The 17,415-nt window shown below is 42.1% G+C and overlaps 1 long non-coding RNA gene across 3 annotated transcripts in view; it reads right to left on the bottom strand.

Annotated features, from left to right (window-relative positions):
- Positions 1-13,657, bottom strand: part of LOC130185411 (uncharacterized) — a 38,954-nt gene extending 25,297 nt beyond the window's left edge. For all 3 annotated transcript variants that reach the window (XR_008830148.1, XR_008830146.1, XR_008830147.1), the window contains exon 1: positions 13,072-13,657. This is a non-coding gene — a long non-coding RNA (uncharacterized LOC130185411). The remainder of the gene's footprint in view (positions 1-13,071) is intronic.
- Between the last annotated feature and the right edge of the window lie 3,758 nt (positions 13,658-17,415).

The following is a 17,415-nucleotide window of genomic DNA, read 5'->3' as shown; positions in this document are numbered from 1 at the left end:
ATCAAAGACTCATCACTGTCACAGCGACAGGATGGCCCGTCCCATCTTGTACACTTCAAAGAGGTGGAAAAATCTCACACATGGACACACTGTCACACAAGTACCTTTCACTTTGTCTCTACACAGAAACCGACACACACAGAGACAGTTTAAGTGTCTCATATCAACAACCCAAATACCCTTCAGTGGGTAAAGTGATATCAGTAGGAAAGGCTTAAAACACATAGGTGAGCAAGCATCGAGATGAAAGTGGGAGATTTCCCAACAAGTCTTAACGGCTTTGTTCAAGAAAGATCCTGAGTGGAGATTTATCTGGTGGAATGTGTGGGGAAATCGCAGCCTGCATATTAAGCAGCCTGGAAAGGGGAAAATACGATACACAGGACAGATATGTTTAGGTGGTGGGGGGCGTTAAACATTCCTATAAAGTTGGTGTGGGGACAGGCAAGGCTGTGTTCCACTGCTGTGTCCACATGTTGACAGCTTTACGCCTGTGGTCCTGTACTTTAACTGCTGCCTTGGATAAACCCAAAAGTCATCGACTCTCACCGCTTGCTGTATAAACTGAGAGAAAATCTGGCCTGGACTGAAGCTTAAAGGTACTGTATAAACACATTAGGAGATGGATGAATGCTGTGGATGAGAATAGTAAGGTATAACGCAATTCCATATGAATAATGTCAATAAATCTACATGTCTCCAGCCTTAAATACAAAAAACAACCTCAAAAAGCAGACTTAAGATGACTCGCTACACACTGGTCGAGTTCATCGACCTATGAACCTTCTTCCTAACCCCTGTTAAAAAGCACACAGCTTGTCTTTCCTCAGTCTACCTCTCAGGTCTTAATCACAGAAGAGGAAACATTTTTGGTTTGGGGTTCACAGGAAAATGTCTCATGCTGTTTATAAGGTTAAAGGGTCAGTTCACCCGAATTACAAAGGAACATATTTTCTCACTTACCCCCTGAGGTATGAAACCATACAGGTAGTTTTGGTTTTACTTGACCAGGTTTTGAGATAATGATCTCTAAGAATATATACTTGAAGTCTAATAACTGTTGATCCCCTAATTTTCCTATTTGACATGTCATGACAACTACTAGATGGATTTCCATGAAATTTTGTGCATATTATAAGATTTAATGTTCATGTATGTGTTTGTTGAGGGTTTGTTGCAGCTCAAATTCTAAGAGAGCTCCTTCACAGAGCCTTATCTGAAAAATCTGAGTGTGAAGCCATTTGGTATAAATTGTCAATTCCTCCACTGAGTGACTCTGAATAATTTTTTGGGGATAATTTGGGTAAACCAGCACTGGCTGCAACATTCCTTTTCAAATCTAGATGAAGACTTGTGTTGCATGTAATCACACGTTTCTGTCATGCTATTGCCTACTGTCAGCTAAAGACAAAATAAAGTCTACCATCCATGTAAGATAGGACTGTTTAAGATGTTGGTAATAATTTATCATTGAATGAACGTGTAAATACACTGACACATGTGCACAGGAGGAAAACACGTTTGCTTACAGGAGCTTTTTAAAAGGTACTGTTTCTCAACATGTGCTGAGTTTTCTGGTCCATACACAGTCCTCAACCAACCTCTCCACACCACCCCCTCTGTCCATTACCACTTCTCATTCCACTTACACAGTGTCAGGGTGAGACCATCCAACCCAAGCACCCGCTTTGATGACAGTATTAAGTGTTTCCAAGTGTAGCTCTAACTGTTTGCCTTGATCATGTTGATATAGCAATAGTGGTAATATTCTGCAACCCACAGGTGTTAATTTTATATATGTGAAGTAGTCACTTTTAAATCTGATCACGGTCATGAGGTATGGATTGAAAAGTAAGCATGCACAAACCAAACACAAATATATGTGCACAGAGTCTATGTTTTCCCAAGGGCCAGCTGATGAACTAATACACATTTGGTGTATATGAGTGTTACTTTTAGACTGAGGTGAAAAACATTCTCTTGGTCCTCCCCTATGGTGTGTATGATACTTAGTGGACCACTAACACTGTTGTTTCTGATGAGATGTGCCCAAATTAGCTGAAAGGAGGCAAACAAATTGTCTTTCAGTGTGTCTCCAGAGTGTCTTCTCTCCCTCCCTCTGATCTTTTCAGTGGAGCTTCTCGAAGCAGGAGAACTGCACAGTGAGTGAATTTCAAAAGCAGCAGCCCTGATGGGGCTCTGTATATGAAAGGAATAGCTCCAGTGTTCCCTTAATGGATGTTTTTTTTTTCAATGAGCACTTCTAAGAATACCCTCCCTTGACTTTCCTCTCCTCTTTATGACAATGGTGCATTCTGTCTTCATCAGCCAAAAGTTGTTCATTCCTCTTCTGCAGGTTGAATGAAGAGGTAACCGTGTTGTGGAGTTGTGAACACGCCACACTAGTAGTTTAAATAGATTTTGTAGTAGCTTGCTGGTAGTTAAACCACATTCAAATTTGCACAGTGATTTAAGTAGTTTAAGGAGCTGTTTGCAAGTTTTGCTATCACTACATAGCAATCATTAGCATGGACAGCTGTTAATTTACAGTACCAGTAAGTTGGGAGTTAAACATCAAACTTCATTCCTTTACTTACCGAGAGCTGTCTCCAGCAATGGAAAGCAACACTCTTGTTTTGCTTTTTCTCCTTCTTCTACTGAAGTTAGCATGCTAACCAGCTAGCCCCGGCCTGGTCAACCCATCTGATCCCTTTCAGATACTGAGTCACTGTTTTAAACGCAAGGATGGCTGAAGCTCTTGACAAGATGGGTACGTGAACAGTTGTTAATGCTAACGTTGGCTATGTAGTAATAGTAAAACTGGAATATAGCTCCTTTAAATTAATTATTTATCTTTTTTTGAGTAGTTAAGTACTGAACCTACAAACTATTTTGGGTTACAAAAGGAAAGGAATCTTTTTAATTATTTTACCATTATTTCTCGACTGTAATCAAACCCACTTTGACCAGCCTGATGCCCTTTTTCTTTCAGCCTGACCTCTGTAAAGGCATGCCCAGGCAATGCATTTGTCAGGCAGCCACCGCCACACACTTTGTGCTTGTGCATTTGCAAAAGCCACAGGTAGCCATCTCTCAGTGCTCACACAGCGGCAATATCATCATGGATAAACCTCCCTAATCTCAGCCTGATGGGCATTGTATAAAAAAACCAAAGCTGACATTTCTCACACTGGGCTGGGTTATTTATGTATTTATCGCTTTCTGTATGACCTGTATGATAAGTAGTTTGAACTGCTGCTTTTCTTTAGTGAACCTTACTAGATTTCTCCCTAGGTTTGATTTGCTGTAGTTAAACTGGTTCCAATGTGAAGTAATTGGTAGCTTGCAAAGCTATACTTTCAAAGTGGCTTCCCAAACACTGGTTGTGACTCTCTCTTGAAATTCCCCTGGAAATCAAGCCATAACTAATGGTGAAAAAATGGCAGGTTAACAGAAGGACAATAGACAAAATTGAGCAAGGATCTGTGTGCCTTTATCTGAACCAACCTTTATTTGAGAATATCAAATATTAACTTTGTTCCACAAATACGTTGTGAACTTATGCAACAATGTGCTGAGAGTTTTTATCATTCAACGAGTTCCTGTTACAATGTGAGAAGAGTGTGTTTTCTTTTATTTTCCCAGAGAAGAATAGTGTGGTGCAGGGCTCAGATATTTGAGTATAAATAGCGTGAAAAGAGAAGTTGTGCCAGACAGGAATGTCCTCCTCAAGGGCATCTGTTGGACGATGCCCAGCATGCCATGATGGGTGTTAAAATTTGCTGGAGAGCAGCCAACAGCACGAGGAAAAGACAGAGACTGAAAGACAGAAAAAGAGAACACTGTTCATTTATCCTCCCTGCTCTATTTAGAAGCAAAAAAAAAAAAAACACAAACCAAAGAGGGGAGGATAGATCTATGAGGCAACGGGTTGATACAGACAAAATGTAACTCGAGAAAAGAGGGAATAAATTGAAATACAGTGAGAAAATGAAAAGAGGGGAATAGATTGTGAGGCCATCAGAGAATATGAGAGAGGAAACGAGCACAGGAGACATCTGATTGGCTGGAGACAAAAAGGCAGAAGGGGACAGAGGACGTGAGAGAAACAGAAGATGGAGAAGTTATTTCACACTTCTCGTTAGCAAGATACTCTTTTCACACTGTGACCTATTAGTCCTGAGAGACACTGACGATGGCTATACGTAAAAACATGCCCACTTCCCATTTCTCTTTCATTAGCTCATCATGCATGTTCCTATTTCTCTGTTTTGCCTGGCGTCTTTCTCTTCTTCCTCCTTTAGACTGTAAACAGAAAGATTTGTTTTTATATGATGAAACACTGGGACAACTGGCAGCTATTCTGAGCGGCCATCACCTGGATATCAGAGACATAAAGACGCACTGCTCAGGAATGGAATCTGAGCAAATGACCTTATAAAATAACATGCCAGATGAGCTTTCAGCAGCTCCTTCTCACTTCCCAGAGAGCAATGCCACAGCAGAGCATAAAGCGATTAAGCAGGTATGTCAGGTATTGTGGAGTGACTTTGTGTGTGCGTGTCAGTGTGAAAGCCCTGTGTGTCTACACAGCTGTGTATCTATATGAATGATAGTGAGCTGTATGCAGCCAAAGTAGTCTTGTTTCCTTGTTTGTCACAACAGGAGCTGCTGTCAGTCGCACAGTGACCCTGCTATTTTGCAGGAGTCAGAGGTGAGAGGTCAATGAGGTGACACCGGGATTGTTGGGAGATATGGAGTCAACCGGCTCTTCCCCATCACAGCCCTGACACAAAAACAAAAGGCTGTGACCTCATCCCCTGGGAAGTTTTTAGATGCAAGGAAAGTTGCTGATTTGGATTTTAAATCAATAGTAAGAAAACACTTCAGCTATAACTCATTAAGCTCCCGGGGGGCTAAGAGAAACACTGAAGACATGCGGTCATTTTGCCACCTCGGTGAAAAGCAGAATGAGAAATGACCACAAAGCAGAATCATCAGTGCATTGCAGTGTGACGGGATGTGAATCACAATGCTGACACTGTGGAGACTCCCTGTAACTTCTGGCAATGGTATTACAGTGGAGAAGAAGGAAGTCAATTCCTGTAATTTTGAGATTTTGTGATTATGACAGACATCAGAGAGGTCACTGGCTGGGTTGCGGGGGGATGGTGGTGGGGTGCCATCCCTGGTGCTTGAGATTTCACAGCAGCAGTGAATTCCTGAGCTCCAGCTTGTCACAGTGAGATTTGTTTCATATGGTAACACAAAGGCAGCACTGGCTGCACGCGGGCCCCCGGCACCAAACAGCCAGCCTTGCTGGGAGGGCCACGCACTTTCACAATAGCACCTCTGTAACTCCAGTGAGCCTGCAGAAGTTTGCTTTTGATCTCTCATCACGCGAAGTCACACTCCAGAATAGAAATAAGAAAAACCTTACATCTTCCTTGGAAGATGTATGGTCTGGCATCTGCTTCATCTGTTTTGTTCTTGGTCTTGTTGTCAAGACTTATTTTCAGCAGGGAAAGCTTCAATTTGATCTCCACCCCCTTAATGCATCTCTTAATCTGACAACATCTAAGAAAACAAGTAAAATGGAATAAGAATAGAAAAGACAGACTGAGTAAGACAGAGAGAAAAAAGATCTTTGTTGCCCTACCATGCTATTAGTAACAGGTCAGCGAGGCCATATTTTACAAGGTAGCATTCAGAAGTGCCTTTAACACAAACAGGTGTACAACAACATTATCTGACTGTCTGTCCCTGTCCTCAAAATTGTTGACCCTTTCTCCTTCAAGCCCCCCCATCTGTTACCTCCATAATCCTCCAGGCTCTTTTCACCATGGCGGTTATCCTTCTTTAGATGCACATGAATCTTCATGAGACAATGTGCTGATAAAGTCTCACTGCCATACATGAAGCAAACATGAAATAATGTTTGTCATAACTTAACATTTATGATGCTAGACTGATCATTATGATTAGCATTCTTGAGGGTAAAACTCTGACATGATGATCGAATAGAGATTTCTGGGTAACGGATGTAAATTGACACTAAGTTTTTTAATGTTTATATGCAAGTATATTTTGAAGTGGATATTTCTTTTAGCTGCTGTTCCCAGCATGAAGTACTCATCCCATTGTGTAAATCCTCTGAGGTTAACCAGAAGACTTGCGTGACTTCTCTACACATTAGACCACAAAATGCCACCTTGTAGCACTAACCGCAGTGTAATACAGCTGTTCAGAAAGAACATGCCACCCATACTTAAGCCTGGCACCCACAACCATAAGCTTGTGCCTCACCAGAGCCTGATGAGACCATTTGTTCTCAGCCTGGGAACAGGAGATGAAAAAGGACAGAGGACGAAAAGAAAGAACAGAATGTTGCCACTGCTGCCAGTAATTCATGGATTTGATTTCGCATCTTTGTGTGTTATCACAGGGCAGAGATCGACATGGAGAGAGGGCGGGAGGAAAAAAGAGAAGGGAGAGAAAAGAGAGACAGAGCAGTGTGGGCATGCCCGCTGTTTGCTTGTTTATCTCTCTTCTCCATCAACTCTGCAGCAACTCACCCAACAACAGGAGGACAGCTTTCCACTGAACCAAGGCTGCAGCAAAATCTTCAAATATACACACAAATGTCATAGACATGAACATCTCACAACATATGCATGCAGAAGGATCACTTCCCCCCAGATGTTTTCTTTAACTTGCCTCATGTTTACTATAAACTCTGGGTAATATCCTGCAAAAGCCTCCTTTACACACTGCCTGACCCCTGATTGATCTGACTGACTGAATCAGACAGTCTTGTTAAATAGCAGACCTGGGAAACAGTGCATGCCAGTTGCCTGCATTGCTACAGTAAATCTCCTTACGCTCCCTTCTGCTGCTCTCTTTTCTTTACCAACTTCTTCACCCTCTTATTGGTTTTATTAGAGGACTCTTAAATTTTCTCCACTTTTCTTCCTGTCCTCCACTTTCTCTGTCTCACGCTCTCTCATTTAACCTCCATCTCATCCTGCTCTCCTCTCCTCTTACATATCATTACACATTTACATAGGAGGCACAGTGCCAAGCTCTGTCATAAAAAAGAGCCATTGTCCCAATTTGCTCTAAGACAAATGTCTCAAGCCTGTATTATCATCAAATAATGAAACACATTAACATTTTCCTGTTGCGGTATTGGTTTCCCGAGTGCAAACATACTATTATTGTCATTCTCTGACTCTCATATACACACAAGCCCTTCAGCACTCAATGTCTCGGATGAACTTAGAGCTGAAATGCACACTTGCGCCACTGGCATAAGAGCAACAAAGGTCTACACAGGCCCTGTTGTCCTGGGACAGTAAGGTAGTTATCTGTGCCACAGTGGGAACATAAAGCAGTCAATAGATGAATGCTATCTTTATATCTTCTGCACCAGAGGTGATTTGAAACACTGCCACTGGACGTCATAGAGCCCAACTCTGAAACACAGCCTTTGAAGCACTGACAGCACCGACAGAATCAGGCCAGCTCTTTGATATGGGTGGTGGGGAAAGGAAAACTTAAGCGTTACAAGGGAGCATTATTTAGTTACAGCGCCATTAAAAATGTTGAACTTTGAAAATGATAGGAGAAATAAAACATTGGAGTTGGCAAGAAAAGTTTTACAACTGGACAGAAAAGGTTTTTTGACCCATCTTGGAAAGATGTTTGCTTAGGCTTAGAGTCAAGAGGACAGAATAAGACTGTTAAGCACTTTTAAGGTAAGTAAACGTTTGCAGAATATTATTACTGTGGTGCCGTTTCATATTCTACATTAAGATTTGAGCTAATGTAGGTTAAATCTTTTAAATAAACACAATTACTGTATACCACACAAGCACAGTAATCACTAAAGTAATCCTGAATTGGGAGCTTGTGGTGTTATTCTTTGTTTAATCAAAAGACCTCTGCTATAATGAAGTCCCTTGTTGGTCCTGTTTGGGCTTGAGGGAATTTAGCTATCTACCCAAAATTTTGTTTATTTTACTCCGACTTCCTGTTTTCCTATCACACATCATCTAAATGCTCTTTCTCACTTCCTGCCCGCGGGACTTCAGGTAAACCAAAACATTACGTCAGTGAGGAACTCATGTCTCGCTACTTTGGGCCCTGGAGGGCTTTTTGAGGGGAACAATAAACACAATGGCTGGCAGTGGGAGAGAGAGTTAATTACTAAAGCCGATTCGCTCACTAATGACTGTTTCACTTCTGTGTGGTGTTTTTAATGGGATTCAGGAGTCAGGCTGAGCAACAGCACAATCTGTTTTTAATGGGACTTTGAGCGGTTAGAGTTGAGTCTGCTGCGCACACAGACAAAGCCACTGCTTTTACTTGTGGTGCAGAGTGATCTCATTAGAGGCTTGGTAATAAAAGAGTAATGGAGTGATTAGATCAGGAAGAAAACAGAAAAAAATGAATGACATTATCAACGGTTTCGCACTACTCAGAGCACACCTTGAGGCATTTCTTTCACCACAATCGTCATTTAATCCCTGTCCTGTTGTTGTGCCATTACAGCATAAACTTTCACTGCAGCTCTGATTCGGTCTCATGAAATGGCGGAAAAGAAAATCTTTTGCTTGAGTAGAAAGCATTTAGAAGAATTCCCTAGAAGTTTTGTTCTTTGCTAAATGTGAGCTGTAGGCTAAATATGAGCATGTGGAGGCTAGGGATAGGTATCATTAAGATTTTAAAGGTACTACTACTTTTACCAATACTGCTTGTCGATTCGGTATTTAACAGTACTCTTTTCTGTACTTTGATATTTTGTTTTTAAAAAAAAAAAATTAAGAACAGAATTAACATTTTTATCACATGTACTCAATTCAGTGTTTCCTCTCGGATTTTTTTTCAGCAGTGGGGGGGCATGCTCGGGGGGGTTAGAGTCAGTGGCAAAGTTTGCACCCAGGCTCATCTCTCTCTCCTGCACCTTCACCCAGCTCTCCTGCTGCTGTGCTCTACATTCATTTAGCAGTGTGCTCCGCCACTGCTAAATGAATGTAGAGGAAACACTGCAATTAACATTCTTGAGTCGCAAACTTCAACAGCATTGTTTTGAAGAAATCACTATCATAGACTGACTGATGCCATATACTTGGATCTCTTGACTCTAGGTGGAAGCTGTTGATGCACAGTGGAAAGTACTTCAGATCCTCCAGAAGACCACATTCATTTTTTCTGCATTCACACACCCAATACTCTACCCTCATTATTGTTGATTCATCATTATTGCATATGAGGCCCAACACACACAATAACTGTAGAATATTAACTGAATGTCACACACTTCACACACTTTACTCACTACACACTTAAAAAGTAATCACATTACTGTATTGTGTTTAATGCATTACTGCCCAACACTGAATATAAGACACAATCTCAGTTTAACATAATGAAGTTCCACCTGACAGCAATGCATTCAGCATGTTAAGTGTGTTGCCAGCCTTAGAAAGGAGGTTCAGTTGAGAAGTGATTAGCTGAGTAACAATAGAGAATGATGACAAAGCATTGTCTGTGTCACTGTGGCCCCCTTGTGTGTGAATGTCCACGGCCACAATGAGTGAATGGCACAGAAAAGGAGGCTCGAGTCACAGAGCTCATCCTGGACTTATCGCCTGAGCCCCCTACTGCACAGCCAGGGATTACTGAGCTCTTTATAGAGCCCACTTCCCTCCACAGCCCTGCAGACCCCCCACAGCTCAGCACGTGTTCACAGCATCACACAATGTACATGTTCTGCAAATATACACGTAGTCACATGCACATACATACTCGCGAAAAAAACTTGCTCATCTACATCTTATTATCCTCAACAGCTCATACTGGTTACATAGTTTTCACAGTGGAAAAGAAAGAAAATACACAGAGGAAAGATCAATTTCACTGGTAGCCTAAATGAAGATTTAAGGAAACGTTTAGATAGTAGCATTTGTGATTTCTCTAGGTGTGAATCCAAGTGTGTGTGTGTGTGTGTATAAAACTTCTTAAAGCAAAAAAAAAAAAAAAAAAAAGAATTATTTATATTCACCCTATCTACTGTGATTTAATAGGTTACTCATGGAGGATTGTTGTTTGTTTTCTCTGAAGTAGTGTGTTTCACTACATGGCAATCAGTGTTACAGCAAGCACAATGGCTTATGTTGTGTTTTTTGTGCACTTTATTAAGGTAAGTTCTTCCCAATAAAAAGATATCTAAATAACATCATCCCTTCAAAATTTTGTAATAATGTTCAGAACCAAGAAATTTAGAAACTATTTCTGGCTTTACTAAAATTTTATATTTAAAATAAAACTAAAATATGTGTGTGATACACATAAGAAATTAGACATTGTTTTTCATTATTTTTTCCCACCACTGCTACTTCCACGATATGTTGAGTTCATTTAGGTATTCCTAAAGCTTGATGAAGTACTGAAGCATGGCAGTTTTTAGCCATGCTAGTATTGGAGCTCTTGGGATTGTGATGTTGTTCAACCACTCCACCACCCAAACTGAAATATACCAACAGCTACTGGATGGATTGCCACAAGATTCTAAGCCGATATACATGGTGCCAAGAGGATGAATCCTACAGACTTTTGTGTTCTCCTGACTTTTCCTAAAGCCCCACAGGTTGATTCACATTTGTAGTTTTGAGTGAAATCTCTTAACAGCTATGGGATGGATTGCCATCCCTCAGGATAAAATTAATTATGTTTGGTGATCCCTTTAATCCAGGGCCATCACCAGGTCAAACTCAGTTTTTCCAATACTTTGGTTTATGACAAAATACCTGCAAAACAAAAGATATAATGCAAAACTAAGATGATGAAAATAACTCAAAACTCTGCTGTTCCAAAATCAGCCTTGCAGAGCATGGATGTAGACTCTCCAGCTGTGTTAAACTCAACCTACTTGCACAAAACCCAGTTATACCTTTACAGCCGGACACTTACTGCATTGCAGGGACAACTCAGCAGCTACTGAACAATCTACAGTGTTTGATAGCTGTGTGTGTCTGCTGTTGAGTAGAGCTTAAATAAGCAAGGGGGAGTGAAAGAGGAATTCCTGGACGCTGAGCACATGTTCTGTTTTACCCTCCTTTCTCCGTTAGCAGGTCGGCGGTGTCAGTCATTTATGTTCGAGTGTACGTGCACGGCTGCCTCACACAGTGGCCCACAATGATTTACGCCTTTAGCGCTGCACGACAATGAGTATGTCATTTAAAATAGCAGGTGTTCACATGCTGCTTAGCTCATGGAAAGCGAGTTAAAGAGAGAGAGAGGGAAAGACAGAGGGGCGTGTGTGAGGGGAAGGAGAAGGGGGTAGGACTGAACCTGAATTAAACTCATAAATGGTGCAGTCAAACTGGCATGCAGGTCACTGAGTTTCCCGACCACTGCTGGGTCTGTTTCTCATCCTACGACAATAACTTTGCCAGGCAACTTCCAGCAGCACTGGTAGCAGTTATCCTGTTGCTGTTATTAGCTTTGGTGAAAGTCATGTCAGAGATATTCAGGTCAGACTAAAAACCACTGAATATAAAGCATTAGGGTTAGTGGGGAACCATGCATGCATGTGCTTCTCTCTCTACACACACTGCAATGACATCATCTTACTGAGCACAGAGAAATGTAAAAAAAAAAAAAAAAAAAAACTGCAGATGAAAACAGACAAACTGAAAACTTGTCGAAATAGTATAAAAGCCTATTGAATGCTTTTTATTGTCTACTCAAGAAAAAAAGGAATCAGGAGGGTGAGAACAAGAGTTTGGAACAGAGACACAATGCAACAAAAGCGCAACATGGAGGTACAATAGGACATACAGAGATAAAACCTCATGTTGTATAAAAGGAAAGATAAAAGGAAAAGAGCATAGAGGAGTTTTAGAGAAACAAAAAGGGATTTGCTCTTTTGCAAGACGTGACAAAGAGAACAAACATGGTGCTGTGAAGTCTGAGAGCCGGCAATGTTAACAAGCTGTCAGAGATCCCTTCACAGTCTTTCCTCTCCCCCGCTGTCCCTCCATCTCCTGCTCCTTCCTCCCCCACTATTGTGACCTCCCCTCAGAAGCCACTCTGTCAAACTTGCTTCCACTCCTGCTTCTCAGCCTCACCTGGCATCAAAGACGCTCGTGTGGGGAGGCTCTTCAGAAAATAACACCCCAATAACACATACACAGGAAGTCCACAGCCAATCGACAATAGTTCAAGAGGGCTTTTCAAAAGAAAGTAGAGAAGCTGAGGTTGCCAGTCACAACTGGGACACAACACTTTTTATACTACTGGATTTGGGCTCCATGACAGGTACAGATATTAAACTTGCTAGATCTCTCAGATTGCATCATACCGAGCACCAAACGAATGTCAAGTTGCCTCTGATCAAGGGCTTTTCTCAGCAACCTACAACAACTGTGAGCAAGTGAAAAATCAGGGTTAAAATCATTTGGTGTATTCAAAACCAGATTGTGAGTCTTCACAAAGATCGGGTAGGATAGAAGAACATCATCTGGCTACTCAGGCCCGGATTAGGAATTCCCCCACACTCTCAATCCAAGGTTTTGAATTATAGGTCCTCATCTGAGGCTGCTTACTGTTGGAAACACCTGTAGCTTGTACAGGATTTGCACTGACAGGTTACAACTTGTGATCACAATCTGAAGGATGACATAATGACCTGTAGATATACTCTATCATACAGGATTTACAACACATACTTTCCTAGGCAAGCAGCAACAATACCAACATATTGGCAACATATTTGTAGCTGAATGGAATATGCAAACACAATGCTCCACCAATGCAGTTCAATGATTTAGATTCTTTCAACTCACACACAAACACGCACACAGTACACTGCAAGTAATGTATGTAACCTGTATCATACAGGATTTTACCATATCATTCAACATTCAAGTATAGCGACACAATGATACAATAGTCAAATGTTTTCCAAAACCAACCTATTGTATAAGTACCACAGACCAGAACCAGACAATACCTTAAATTAGCACAGTCGATAGCGTGTGAATAATAATGTGAGAGGAAGCCTACCTCATCTGACGGTCTTCTTTTTTGCCTTTCTCCTCGAAAACTCCTCCACTGCATCATTAAAATCCAGGTCTCTGACGGTTCCGACTCTCTTGCAGTATTGATAAAAAATCACGTGTTGTTGCCTTATCCTTGTTCTCAGTTCGTTTTTAATTCTCGGTAGAAAGTAGTAGGCTAAATTGTGTGGCTGCTAAACTGGTAACAAACTCACCCTACTCAGGTGGAGATGAGGGTGGGGCAGTTGAACAGGTGTATGTCGCAGGGCTGTGGCTCTCTATCTTTTTCATTTTCGTTTCATGCTGATGCTCAGTTGAGCTCATGTTAGGCGGCTGCCGCGTTACTGTCCCCCTCCTCTGCGACGTTAGCATCGTACCCTCCGGGCTCCTTGCTAATGCTAGCGAGCCGAGGAGCCGAGTAGCCGAGTTTAAAAAAAAAAAAAAAAGTCGAATAAATTGTGTGTTTGTCCATATTTCAGTTTCTCTGAATCCTTTTCTTCTTTTGCCTTTCTCTTTGTTGCTCCACCGCTCCAAAGATTGTTTTTCATGATTTTACAGAAGTGTTTCTCGCGACCAGACAGCTTTGCCGCTAATTTACTATGGTACCCACCTGACCTCTGACCTCACTCATCAACATCATGTTACAGACAGAGCCACCAAACCGATCATAATATTTTTATTTACAAATAAAGTAACTTTACATTGATACGTTCGCCTTTTAACATAACAACAATTAATTATAAGTATTTGATTTAAAAAAAAAACACAAAGCCAGGTGAGGCCGCAGTTAATGGGGGGTTTGGAGGCCCCCTAGAGGTCGGAGGGCACCGGCCCAGTCTGAATAATCCGTACTCGTGGCTACTGAACATACACCTAAACACAACTGTAGCAGTGGTTAGGATGTATAGGATGAACCATACTACAAATGACAAAAGATTCAGTGGCCGTATTTTAAAGCCCCACCCACGAAAAAACGAAATAAATTTATTTGGATCAGATGGGGTCCAACATGTTTGGTGTAGACCTGGCCAGGACTATTACATTGGCTTCCTGGTGCTGACTGAAACATGGAGGTGGGACTGGGCTGATATGGGGCTGCATGAGAGCAAAAGATGTAGGAGAGATGAGGTTTATAGATGGCACTTTTCTACCCAAACACTGAATGAAAGGATGACTCTCAATCCAATGAAGCGAGGAGAAGCCGGAGGCATCTATTTTCAGCAAGATTACTTACAACATACTGCACACTACCTACTTAGAACTAGTGACTAGCTAGACCTAAAAAGCCAGATATCTGCATCCGGTAGAGACCAAAAACAGAGATCAAAGAAAGTTAATGTTCGACTTACTTTATCAGGTAGCCATAGAAATGACTCCAAACGAATGATAATGTTGTTCCATCCTGTCACTGTTGGAAATGTAAATAAGCAAATGTTTGCTTATAAGTATTGCCATATTAACGTAAAACCCAAGATGTCCCTGCTGCATCACAGGCATGGCTTACTGTGACACTTAAATAGAACAGAGCCTTAATTTATGTTATAAGTCTGCAATGACAAGCCAAAATATCTGTCATGAAAAAGGGTTTGCAGCACTAGTTTGACAATAGCTGCCACGTGTATTATTCATCTTTCTTTTGAGTAAATGTGTGTGTTCATCTACTTTTCAGTACCAGGTGCGCCTGCCACCTGCTAGCCAGTGTGAACAGTGTGAGGTCTGTTCTGTGATGCTCTCATCATACCCCCATCAGACAGGTTGGGTGTGTGGCTGCTTCCTCAGTCTTTCCCACACTCTGAATGTAAACTGTATGATCAAACACACACACAAACACACACACACACACACACACACACACACACATACACTACAACACACACAACAAGGTCCAGAGTCCTACATCAATGTAGCTCGTGTCATTTTTTTTCTTTCTGTCAGCACAAGAAAGTCTGTGTGTGTTTGTGTGTGTCTGCGCTGTCTATTGACAATAGTGTTGCTTTAAAGATAAGAGAGTGGTGTGTGTGTGTGTGTGTGTGTGTGTGTGTGTATGCGTGTGTGCATGTGTGTGCGTGTGTGTGTTTGTCCGTATAGGCTTCCTCACAAGTGTTGAAGTCAGGTTGTAAAACTAGGTGGTCTTATCGCGCTGTTGAATTATGGGATGTAGGAGAGTGCAAAGCCCTCTGTGTTTGGATCACTTCAGGCACAGGTCAACAGCTTTTACCCAAAGAATCAGAGGCAGTGATGGTCTCTGCTGGACGCACACACACATCCTTTAGCTAGCATTTTAATGAAGCCTCCTTTTAGTTCACCAGTCCTCCTTGTATTGAAAATAATGAGGTAAAGACCGTCCTGAACATCATCATCTCGATAAAGACAAGAATCATAAGAGGAAAAAGAGAAAGAGGCAGGGTTCAGCTGAGTCCATTACTCCTCTGATGGTGGTTGGATCAAAGTAAACACTGATAATGGTTCCACCACAGTTAATAATACTGCTGCCCAAGAATGTTGGCTGGGCCGGCTACTCCCGACCTCACACGTATAATTGCACACACACAAACGTGCACGCACATACACATGCGCGCACTCCTCATTCCTCAATAGCAGTGACACATTCCAAGTTTTCTTCCTCTCTTCCCACAAACCAAACACTGCTCACTCCTTCTTTCTAATTGTAGACTTTTGATTTATTTGATGTGCAAAGGGAAACTGGCTTCCCTAACTGTGCTCCCATCGGAAAACATGCATGCTCACACACTCAACCCCTCTCTCTCTCTCACACACACACACACACACACACATACACACACATACAGTAGAGGCAATGATTCCATGCATCTCCCATTGTAATTACAGCATGCACAAACTTAAGCTCCCATTAGAACCTGAGTTATCTCCCTCCAGAGACCTCTACACTCTCAGCAGTTCCTCTGCCACACTCTCCTCAACTCCCTGCTTCTTTTGCGTCTTCCTTCCCCTCCATTTGAGAAGACTTGACAGAGAGTCTGCCAGGTTCACTACAGTCAGATAGTACTTAGAGAAAAAGCAAGTTGAGTAATTATGGATCAGCCAACGAGGATTTCCAGGTTGATTTTCTTTCAACCTGCACACGGACACAGTTAGTTAATAGAGATACAGACGGACTTAACAAAGAGGAAGTGAAAACTAATTCCATCACCCTGCCAGTAAACCCTGTATGCACTGGGTTGAATGGATTAGCGCTGTTTACTCTAATTTTTCTGAATATGGTTTGCCACATAGAAGAATGTGATTATTCGTCTTTTGCAGAACTCCAAACTGAATATCCTTGATGAGCTGAAGTGAGAAGAACATAATATATAATGCAGGTTTGCATACACATAAATGGAGAATACTGCCACTGTGAGAGGGCTCCCACTGAGGGGCCAAGCAGGCTGCTGTCCATCTCAGGTTTATCAGCATCATCAGTCAGCCCCCTCCCCTGCAGGATCCAGAGCGCAGTGATCCGGTTTCAGAGCTGTCCATTTGGGGCCACTCACAACACGCTGGCCCCATCCTTTGCTGTGGCCCAGACACATGACAGGTGATGGGACTGTGACAAAGCATTTTAACAAAGACGGAGAAGAAAGGTGAGAGGATAGTGGGAGAAAGGACGGATGGCAATTGGGAATGAGGGAGGTCTTATGGTGAAGACCCACTGCAAGCGGACACATCGCAAGACAGCCCCTCAACCATTCACTTGTCACTGTGGTATATCGTTAGCAGACATTGTGATTAAGTAACCTACAGTCTTCTCCAACAATATTGATCCTCTTTGCCACAGACATTCATCCACAACAGCTAACGAAACTAAACCTGCAGATCCAGCACTACTTTGCTTTTTTGTTATCAGTTGACCTTTTGATGAGAAAGTTGACTTTTTTAAGAGAAAGGAATACCAAAAAGATACGATTAGTGAGTATTTATGTGCTGTGTCATCTCTCACGTGTTACTAATAAACCATTACCTGTGTGAGGTGATATGTGTGTGCACGGGAGAGAAAGGTTTCTGAGGGACTGCCACCCAGGGGTGAAACCAGAGACCAAAACTCAGAAGCACAGGCGACCTGCTTACCTACCCCTGTGCCAAACACCACCACCACCTCCACCACCCCTCTCCTCAATCAGCCCTTGCTGTTCTAATCCAGTGTTTACATAAAACGTAGCGCAGTAATGATAGCCATGAGACCATGGACCACCCCATGTCCCTACACAGCCTCGTCTCCCCAACCGCCCCTACCACCTTCCACCACTAACCCAAAGCTGTTTTCACAGGAGCCAAATACCTTAAATACATAATTAGCAGAGTCATTTGTACAATGGGGGCCCCAGCGAGGGCA

The sequence above is a fragment of the Seriola aureovittata genome, chromosome 17, assembly GCF_021018895.1.
Source record: "Seriola aureovittata isolate HTS-2021-v1 ecotype China chromosome 17, ASM2101889v1, whole genome shotgun sequence".
NCBI classification, from domain to species: Eukaryota; Metazoa; Chordata; class Actinopteri; order Carangiformes; family Carangidae; genus Seriola; species Seriola aureovittata.
This window is presented reverse-complemented; position numbering and strand designations above follow the sequence as displayed.